Below are 10,000 nucleotides of genomic sequence, written 5' to 3'. Positions count from 1 at the left end.
GTGACTGACTAACTAACCGACGGATGGACTAAGCAAAGAACGAACGATACATGGGCAAGAAAAGCATTTGTTTTAGAAACGTGAGTACATTGTCAACCATACCTGTGGCAGGCGAGGTTTTGTTGTCATGTATTTCTTATTGCGAGCGAGCGAGAGGAGGGAACGTTCGTTCCAGCGAGCGAGCAAACAAAGAGGCAGACGAGTAAGTAAAAATGTGGAACCTGTTGCCGCTTCGCTTCGTTTCAGTCACTTTGAATCCATCCGCCTCTATTAATCGTGGGAATGTTTTGACATGTCTTGAGGCCTTGAAAGTGCTGTAAAAGTGTGCGTGTTTTCCTATTTGTGATTCGTGGGAGCGTGCGAATGATTCGATGTCACGTACAAATGTGGAATTTGTCACAACAATGTGTTGAGATCTCGAGCGCGCGCCATCGCTCCTTCGTTTGCTCGCTCTCTTGCATTGGGAAATGATTTTGGCCACAAGCTCGGCAAGTTGTGGCAAAATGATTTCTCTCCTCCCTGTTATGTTAGTTTTTCTTTTACTCCTCACTCGTCTACGGGACGCCGTGAGTATCGGAAGCGGTTTACCCGGATAAAACGTTGAGAGAGTAAGCAAAGGAAAAAATGAAGCCTACAACACGGGGTATTCCCAGGCGGTCACCCATCCAAGTACTAACCCCGCCCGACAGGGCTTAACTTCGGTGATCGGACGAGAACCGGTGCTTTCCCTGTGGTATGGTCGTAGACAAGGGAAAACAGCTGAAATTTGGCTGGTTATCGGTTATGTTTGATCTGTACTAGCCCTAATTTGGTTACTCTAACCCTAAACCCCAACATCGTTACCCTAACCCTAACCCCAAAATCGTTACCCTAACCCTAAATTTGGTAGCCTAGACCCTAAGCCAAACGTCATCTCCTAGAGCCCGCGCACATCTTGAGAAGCGTCCATTTGAGGCAATATATCTCACTGGGGGTGGGGTGGGGGGGGGGAGTATAGAGATAAATCAAGTTTGGTAAATATTCTAAAGAACACCATCTTGTTAGTTAAGTGTATGTGGCTGGCGTCTTAAAGTTACAATGAGAAGATTACCAACCGATGAGCCACTGGGTCCGTTTTTGGGACTCGCAAGGGCTTCTGGGGGCTACCTGCTACTATCCACCATATACTGTGGGAAGGATCCCTCTACCACCCCCTTGATTGAGGGTATTGGTGGGTATCGCTTCTCGGCCTTTTGGCTAAGATCAAGTGTAGTATCTGTTCTTATCAGCTTAATATCTGATACGCTGCTCATTGAGTAGCTCATATATTAAACTGATTTTTGGAACTGGGCTGTGGAAAAGAGGCTTGCCTCGTCCCAGCCACGGGTTGCCTCGGTATAGCACTACCTCCGAGTGTGGCCCACTTCCCTTTTGGGGAAGACACATTTAATGAAAGGAAAAATAATGACTATAGCATTCTCTTCTGTGCACAGGAGCCCTGCAGCTCCAAAGGGAAGGCGGAAAAAGACATGACGGGCCAAGGCGGCAACTGACACTGGCTGATTTGAAGCGTGCAAAGCAGTACCACAAGGACATAGGTGAGGGAGAGTTTTACCACGGCAAGCGTATGCCTTTCAGGCATACTTACCTGACGCGGGAGGTACTGTGATCAAGGAGGCAGTCCTCTCAAGGCGAGGCCCTTTCATTGCACTTGGACTGGGTTGACCCTTGCGATTACCCCAAATGTGGGTAACTCGAGCGTATAATTTCTGGTAGTGGGGACCTGCGTTCGCGCTCGTCCCCGAAAAGCTGATGTAAAATATCTTGCCCTTAACCCCTGACTGACTAATGAATTGATCTTGATTTTGGAGTTGACCGTTAAACAGGGTGAACTGGAACTGGAACTGGAATGAAGAGAGAAGAAGAGCAGCAAGGGAAAAAGAAAGCAAAAAGCCATGGAAAGAAAGAGAGACAGACAGAAGTGGCCTGCGTGTTGGCAGAGAGATTTGGAGGAATAGAAGTGATTGTAAATGAAGGTGAGTTTTTGTGAGGATGTGAGTAGAGCTGTTGTAGATAGATGTGTGTGCTTTCTGCATTATTTTGTTCGTTTGTTTGCGAAAGAAAAGGAGAGGAAACCAAGCGGAGGAGTGACTGACTAACTAACCGACGGATGGACTAAGCAAAGAACGAACGATACATGGGCAAGAAAAGCATTTGTTTTAGAAACGTGAGTACATTGTCAACCATACCTGTGGCAGGCGAGGTTTTGTTGTCATGTATTTCTTATTGCGAGCGAGCGAGAGGAGGGAACGTTCGTTCCAGCGAGCGAGCAAACAAAGAGGCAGACGAGTAAGTAAAAATGTGGAACCTGTTGCCGCTTCGCTTCGTTTCAGTCACTTTGAATCCATCCGCCTCTATTAATCGTGGGAATGTTTTGACATGTCTTGAGGCCTTGAAAGTGCTGTAAAAGTGTGCGTGTTTTCCTATTTGTGATTCGTGGGAGCGTGCGAATGATTCGATGTCACGTACAAATGTGGAATTTGTCACAACAATGTGTTGAGATCTCGAGCGCGCGCCATCGCTCCTTCGTTTGCTCGCTCTCTTGCATTGGGAAATGATTTTGGCCACAAGCTCGGCAAGTTGTGGCAAAATGATTTCTCTCCTCCCTGTTATGTTAGTTTTTCTTTTACTCCTCACTCGTCTACGGGACGCCGTGAGTATCGGAAGCGGTTTACCCGGATAAAACGTTGAGAGAGTAAGCAAAGGAAAAAATGAAGCCTACAACACGGGGTATTCCCAGGCGGTCACCCATCCAAGTACTAACCCCGCCCGACAGGGCTTAACTTCGGTGATCGGACGAGAACCGGTGCTTTCCCTGTGGTATGGTCGTAGACAAGGGAAAACAGCTGAAATTTGGCTGGTTATCGGTTATGTTTGATCTGTACTAGCCCTAATTTGGTTACTCTAACCCTAAACCCCAACATCGTTACCCTAACCCTAACCCCAAAATCGTTACCCTAACCCTAAATTTGGTAGCCTAGACCCTAAGCCAAACGTCATCTCCTAGAGCCCGCGCACATCTTGAGAAGCGTCCATTTGAGGCAATATATCTCACTGGGGGTGGGGTGGGGGGGGGGAGTATAGAGATAAATCAAGTTTGGTAAATATTCTAAAGAACACCATCTTGTTAGTTAAGTGTATGTGGCTGGCGTCTTAAAGTTACAATGAGAAGATTACCAACCGATGAGCCACTGGGTCCGTTTTTGGGACTCGCAAGGGCTTCTGGGGGCTACCTGCTACTATCCACCATATACTGTGGGAAGGATCCCTCTACCACCCCCTTGATTGAGGGTATTGGTGGGTATCGCTTCTCGGCCTTTTGGCTAAGATCAAGTGTAGTATCTGTTCTTATCAGCTTAATATCTGATACGCTGCTCATTGAGTAGCTCATATATTAAACTGATTTTTGGAACTGGGCTGTGGAAAAGAGGCTTGCCTCGTCCCAGCCACGGGTTGCCTCGGTATAGCACTACCTCCGAGTGTGGCCCACTTCCCTTTTGGGGAAGACACATTTAATGAAAGGAAAAATAATGACTATAGCATTCTCTTCTGTGCACAGGAGCCCTGCAGCTCCAAAGGGAAGGCGGAAAAAGACATGACGGGCCAAGGCGGCAACTGACACTGGCTGATTTGAAGCGTGCAAAGCAGTACCACAAGGACATAGGTGAGGGAGAGTTTTACCACGGCAAGCGTATGCCTTTCAGGCATACTTACCTGACGCGGGAGGTACTGTGATCAAGGAGGCAGTCCTCTCAAGGCGAGGCCCTTTCATTGCACTTGGACTGGGTTGACCCTTGCGATTACCCCAAATGTGGGTAACTCGAGCGTATAATTTCTGGTAGTGGGGACCTGCGTTCGCGCTCGTCCCCGAAAAGCTGATGTAAAATATCTTGCCCTTAACCCCTGACTGACTAATGAATTGATCTTGATTTTGGAGTTGACCGTTAAACAGGGTGAACTGGAACTGGAACTGGAATGAAGAGAGAAGAAGAGCAGCAAGGGAAAAAGAAAGCAAAAAGCCATGGAAAGAAAGAGAGACAGACAGAAGTGGCCTGCGTGTTGGCAGAGAGATTTGGAGGAATAGAAGTGATTGTAAATGAAGGTGAGTTTTTGTGAGGATGTGAGTAGAGCTGTTGTAGATAGATGTGTGTGCTTTCTGCATTATTTTGTTCGTTTGTTTGCGAAAGAAAAGGAGAGGAAACCAAGCGGAGGAGTGACTGACTAACTAACCGACGGATGGACTAAGCAAAGAACGAACGATACATGGGCAAGAAAAGCATTTGTTTTAGAAACGTGAGTACATTGTCAACCATACCTGTGGCAGGCGAGGTTTTGTTGTCATGTATTTCTTATTGCGAGCGAGCGAGAGGAGGGAACGTTCGTTCCAGCGAGCGAGCAAACAAAGAGGCAGACGAGTAAGTAAAAATGTGGAACCTGTTGCCGCTTCGCTTCGTTTCAGTCACTTTGAATCCATCCGCCTCTATTAATCGTGGGAATGTTTTGACATGTCTTGAGGCCTTGAAAGTGCTGTAAAAGTGTGCGTGTTTTCCTATTTGTGATTCGTGGGAGCGTGCGAATGATTCGATGTCACGTACAAATGTGGAATTTGTCACAACAATGTGTTGAGATCTCGAGCGCGCGCCATCGCTCCTTCGTTTGCTCGCTCTCTTGCATTGGGAAATGATTTTGGCCACAAGCTCGGCAAGTTGTGGCAAAATGATTTCTCTCCTCCCTGTTATGTTAGTTTTTCTTTTACTCCTCACTCGTCTACGGGACGCCGTGAGTATCGGAAGCGGTTTACCCGGATAAAACGTTGAGAGAGTAAGCAAAGGAAAAAATGAAGCCTACAACACGGGGTATTCCCAGGCGGTCACCCATCCAAGTACTAACCCCGCCCGACAGGGCTTAACTTCGGTGATCGGACGAGAACCGGTGCTTTCCCTGTGGTATGGTCGTAGACAAGGGAAAACAGCTGAAATTTGGCTGGTTATCGGTTATGTTTGATCTGTACTAGCCCTAATTTGGTTACTCTAACCCTAAACCCCAACATCGTTACCCTAACCCTAACCCCAAAATCGTTACCCTAACCCTAAATTTGGTAGCCTAGACCCTAAGCCAAACGTCATCTCCTAGAGCCCGCGCACATCTTGAGAAGCGTCCATTTGAGGCAATATATCTCACTGGGGGTGGGGTGGGGGGGGGGAGTATAGAGATAAATCAAGTTTGGTAAATATTCTAAAGAACACCATCTTGTTAGTTAAGTGTATGTGGCTGGCGTCTTAAAGTTACAATGAGAAGATTACCAACCGATGAGCCACTGGGTCCGTTTTTGGGACTCGCAAGGGCTTCTGGGGGCTACCTGCTACTATCCACCATATACTGTGGGAAGGATCCCTCTACCACCCCCTTGATTGAGGGTATTGGTGGGTATCGCTTCTCGGCCTTTTGGCTAAGATCAAGTGAAAAACTTTGATTGCCAATTGGTTTCTTTTATTTGTTTTCGTTTTTCGGGTTGGGTTCGGGAACCTTCGGGTTTTCCGCGTGACTATAAGAAGAGATGACCGATGTTAGTGCGCACTCGTTGCGCTCAGATGATGTAGAAAGAAGTGACTTCGAGAGTTTAGATTCAAGTTCGCGCCGTTGGGCCGACCACGTTCCTGTTGATGATGTTTTGAGTTCAGATAATCCTGTTGCGAATCCTGCTAGCTACGCTGAGGCCACAAGACCTGCCCAGCCTGTTGAAGATGTTAATGTAGAAGTTTCTGTGCCCTTTCCAACCGATAATGAAGTCCCCGAACGACCGTGTACTGTTTTCGTGAACCCACGTGCTCGCCTTCCTGCGAATGTTTTCATCGATGCTTTGAATAATGCACAAGTTGATCCCCGAAGCATTTCCTGTATACAGCGACAGACCAATGGTGAAGTCGTTCTAACTTTTCGCAGCGTAGAGCACCGCGAGAGTTTCCTTCGACTGAATACTTTGGAAATCCAAGGCCAACCCTTCGCCTTGCAAGACATCGACCGTCCTTTAACATATGTCCAGATCTTCGACGCTCCTTATGAAATGCCCGATTCAGCTATCATCCACCGTCTGTCTAAATATTGTGATGTTTTACACCATCGCCGAGGCTATTTCAAACTACCCGGCTTCGAAAGTGTGCAAGATGGAGTTCGACATTACCGCGTGCGACTCAAGAACCCGATTCCTAATTTCATCCGCTTTGGCAAAATCCTGATTAATGTCCGTTACGACCAACAACCCCGTACATGCCGTCATTGTCATCAAAGAGGCCATTTCGCCAACGCTTGCCATGAAATCGCCTGCTACAACTGCGAGCAAACAGGCCACCAAGCAGCCACATGTCCGAACGCGCTTCTTTGTAGCATCTGTAAACAACCCGATCACCGCGCTAAATCTTGTCCGTTTTCCTGGTCCCGTAAACCATTTCCGACTACAACAGCTTCCCAACAAGATGAAATCGAAGAAACAACTGAAGAAACACCTCCCCAAACCGAAGAAACACCTCCCCAAACCGAAGAAACACCTCCCGAAACTGAAGACACAACTCCCGCCGACGATCACCAGATGAACGAAGACCCTCAGACCGAAACAGAAGACGACGACTCACAAATGCAGATTCCAAACAACGACAATATTACCACACAAGACACCGAAACTCTTTCCTCGATTGCTGACCCAGAAGAACATTTTTTCTCCTCCGACGAAACTGCCGAAACTCCCGAACTGTTTTCCATCCCGAGCACACCGCCTAACACTAAAAGACCAGCGAAACTACCACCTCAAGATATTCCACTGCGAATTCCAACTCGACCGACTCTAGTAACTGGTAAAAAATCGATTTCTGAGGTTTCTGAAGGCTCCACAAGCGAGCCCAGAGCCAAAAAACCGAACACTGGACACTCGCGCTCACCGAAAAAGAAAAAAAATCGTAAGTGATTAACACGTCCTTTATTTAGTAATAGTTTCGACCGACTGTCTTTTTTCTAGCTGTTTTCATTGCTAAAATTTGTACTATAAATGTCCGTGGTTTCGGAAATGCTGCAAAGCAAGATTTAATCTTTGATTACGCTCGATCTGGTAAATATGATTTTGTTTGTGTACAAGAAACTCTAGCGGCTCGCCCTGCAGCGATCGATTCGCTCAGAAAATCGTGGTCAGGCCCTAGTTTTTGGTCCCCCGCCCTAGGAAAACAAGGTGGGGTCTGTATTTTAGTTTCTAAAGATTCCCCTTTCAAAGTTGAACAGTGGAAAAAAGACAGCTCTGGAAGATTGATTAGTCTGCTGATTAGCTTAGGTAAACTTCGCTTTAATTTGGTAAATATTTATGCGCCTACGAATGTTACTGAGAGAAAGCTTTTCTATGATGAGATACACGATTTTTTCTTTCCGAATGCTCAGAAAATTATTGCTGGAGATTTTAATTCTATTGAGTCATCCCTCGATAAATTTGGAGGATCTGAAAATTCCTTTTCGGCCACATTGCGAGATTTTCGCGCTCTCCACGATTTGATTGACATCTGGAGAAAAACACATGGTCGCTCAATTTTTTGTACTTGGTTTAATTCGTCCAAAACTATCGGTTCTCGTTTAGATAAATTTTTTATTTCCTCTCAATTGAGTAATTCTACAGTCTCCTGCGAAATTTTCCCGTGTTTTTTCTCAGATCATGATTCTGTTTTGTTGACTCTCAATTTAGATAATTTTGTTTCTCATGGACCTGGCGTTTGGCGGCTAAATTTAGAACTCCTCGAAAATTCGGATTTTTGCGAGATTATCGATTCCCTTCTACAAAATTGCCTCTCGATTCGTGATAATTTCTCGTCTCTTCATGAGTGGTGGGATTTTGTGAAAGAATCTATCCGCCACACAGCGATTCAATTCAGCCGACGAAAACATCGTGATTTAAACCGTGAAAAGATTTCTCTCACTAATCGCTTAATTCAAGCTAAACATGCCCTGCTAGCGGGCGACAATAACTCTCAACAACGAGTGGAATATTTTGAAAACGAACTGAAAACTCTTAAACAATTGCAATTAGAATCTGTTAAAGTAAGAAGTCGAGCGAAATGGATAGAAGAGGGTGAAAAACCTACGAAATATTTTTTTAACCTTGAAACCTCACGTGCTAAGCGAAATTCTGTCAACAGTGTTTACGACTTGAGCGGAAGCGAAGTCACCACCCAAAAGGACATCGCGGACGCTCACGCCGCTTTTTATGCTAAATTGTACACTCGAGAACCAGTAGACGAGCGAATCCAAAGTTTATTTTTGTCTAAAGTCGAGAAAAAATTGTCTAGCGAGGAGTCAAACTCCTGCGAAGGTTTGTTGACATTGGCTGAAATTAACATCGCTTCGCAACAGCTCAACACAGGGAAAACTCCTGGCTCTGATGGGCTACCAGTCGAGTTTTATCGCCGCTTTTTTCCAGTTTTAGGCCCGATTCTCGTAGAATTATTTAATTTTAGTTTCCAGCGAGGTTTCTTTTCTCCTTCCATGCAGGAAAGTATCACTCGCTTGATTTTTAAGAAAGGTGATTCAAAAGATCTGAAGAATTGGCGTCCAATTTCGCTGCTCAATGTTGATTATAAATTATGCTCTAAAGCTCTCACAAATCGGCTCGCAAAAATTTTACCTTGTGTCATAAATGAAGATCAATCGTGCTCTGTCCCTGGCAGAACTATTTTTGATACTCTCACCCTGTTGAGAGACACTTTAGATTATGTCAACATTACTGATGAACCTGGAATTCTTGTGAATCTTGACCAAGAAAAAGCTTTCGATCGAGTAGATCGCTCCTTTCTTTCTCGGGTTCTCGAGCGGCTTGGTTTAGGCCCTTTTTTTCAAAAATGGATCTCCACTCTTTACTGTAATGCGTCAATGAAAATAATTGTGAATGGCTATCTTACTGACAGAATTTCTCTTGAGCGTGGAGTCAGGCAGGGAGACCCTATGTCTCCCCTCCTTTATATTTTATGTGCTGAGGTACTAGCTAGTAATATCCGTGCAGATACTTCCATTAAGGGTTTTTTAATTCCGGGGGCGAAAGGCCAGCTCTTTAAGATTAGACAATACGCAGATGATTCTTCGTGTTTTGTCAAAGATATTTTTTCTTTGACACGTTTATTGTCACTCTTGCAACAATATGAACTAGGTACAGGAGCTAAATTAAATTTAGCTAAAACTGAGGCTATGTGGCTCGGAGCCTGGCGCTCGTGCCCTGATACCCCTTATGGTTTGACTTGGGTTAACAAAACCAAAATCTTAGGTGTCTGGTTTACGAATGGCAATCTGTCGGTTGACCAAGATAATTGGCAACCAAAGTTAAATAAGTTAGAACAAAATTTGAATCTCTGGAAGTCTCGCTCCCTCTCTTTGATTGGGAAAACCCTCATCGTCAATGTATTAGGTGCTAGTAAATTTTATTATTTAGCCAAAGCGCTACCCATCCCCGAGTGGGTCTACACCCGCTTCCGATCTCTGATTTTCCATTTCATCTGGGGATCTAAGATTGAAACTGTATCTCGTCAAACTCTCTCAGCACCAGCTGCTGAGGGAGGATTAGGAATAGTAGAATTACACTCTAAATGTGTGTCTTTGCAACTTTCGTATGTCACAGCTAGCCTGAATAATCCAGACACCAAATCTTATTATTTTCTTAAGTATTTTATTGGTACTCAGGTTGCCAAACTCCGACCGGAGTGGGCATGCCTCCGTGATAATTCTGGCCCTAGGGCAAGTACTTTAACTAGTTTTTACAAGAAAATCTTACCATTACTGAATGAGCTAACAACTGCAGTTCAGAGAGACCCTACCTTTAACTTTAGTTCGCGTATGATTTATTGTAAGTTTTTGGAGAAAACAGTGTCCTCACCCATTCTGCCATACTTCTGGCAGTCTGTCACAGGCTCTAGTTTTAATCTAGCTCTTCACTGGACTAAGG

The 10,000-nt window shown here is 45.2% G+C and overlaps 7 non-coding genes across 7 annotated transcripts; 4 read left to right on the top strand and 3 right to left on the bottom strand.

Annotated features, from left to right (window-relative positions):
* Positions 1 to 628: 628 nt before the first annotated feature.
* LOC148738562 (5S ribosomal RNA) lies at positions 629 to 747 on the bottom strand. The gene has a single exon (XR_015997998.1). It is a non-coding gene; the product is annotated as a 5S ribosomal RNA (ribosomal RNA).
* A 469-nt stretch (positions 748 to 1,216) lies between these two features.
* LOC148738561 (U2 spliceosomal RNA) lies at positions 1,217 to 1,408 on the top strand. The gene has a single exon (XR_015997500.1). It is a non-coding gene; the product is annotated as a U2 spliceosomal RNA (small nuclear RNA).
* Positions 1,409 to 1,619: 211 nt separating this feature from the next.
* Positions 1,620 to 1,783, top strand: LOC148738560 (U1 spliceosomal RNA). Its single transcript, XR_015998071.1, has one exon. It is a non-coding gene; the product is annotated as a U1 spliceosomal RNA (small nuclear RNA).
* A 971-nt stretch (positions 1,784 to 2,754) lies between these two features.
* On the bottom strand, positions 2,755 to 2,873 carry LOC148738559 (5S ribosomal RNA). Its single transcript, XR_015997997.1, has one exon. It is a non-coding gene; the product is annotated as a 5S ribosomal RNA (ribosomal RNA).
* Positions 2,874 to 3,342: 469 nt separating this feature from the next.
* LOC148738558 (U2 spliceosomal RNA) lies at positions 3,343 to 3,534 on the top strand. Its single transcript, XR_015997499.1, has one exon. It is a non-coding gene; the product is annotated as a U2 spliceosomal RNA (small nuclear RNA).
* A 211-nt stretch (positions 3,535 to 3,745) lies between these two features.
* On the top strand, positions 3,746 to 3,909 carry LOC148738557 (U1 spliceosomal RNA). The gene has a single exon (XR_015998060.1). It is a non-coding gene; the product is annotated as a U1 spliceosomal RNA (small nuclear RNA).
* A 971-nt stretch (positions 3,910 to 4,880) lies between these two features.
* On the bottom strand, positions 4,881 to 4,999 carry LOC148738556 (5S ribosomal RNA). The gene has a single exon (XR_015997996.1). It is a non-coding gene; the product is annotated as a 5S ribosomal RNA (ribosomal RNA).
* Between the last annotated feature and the right edge of the window lie 5,001 nt (positions 5,000 to 10,000).

The sequence above is a fragment of the Stylophora pistillata genome, chromosome 2 (genome assembly GCF_964205215.1).
Source record: "Stylophora pistillata chromosome 2, jaStyPist1.2, whole genome shotgun sequence".
Taxonomy (NCBI): Eukaryota; Metazoa; Cnidaria; class Anthozoa; order Scleractinia; family Pocilloporidae; genus Stylophora; species Stylophora pistillata.
The sequence above is the reverse complement of the archived record's forward strand: the minus strand, read 5'-3'. Positions and strand labels throughout refer to the sequence as shown.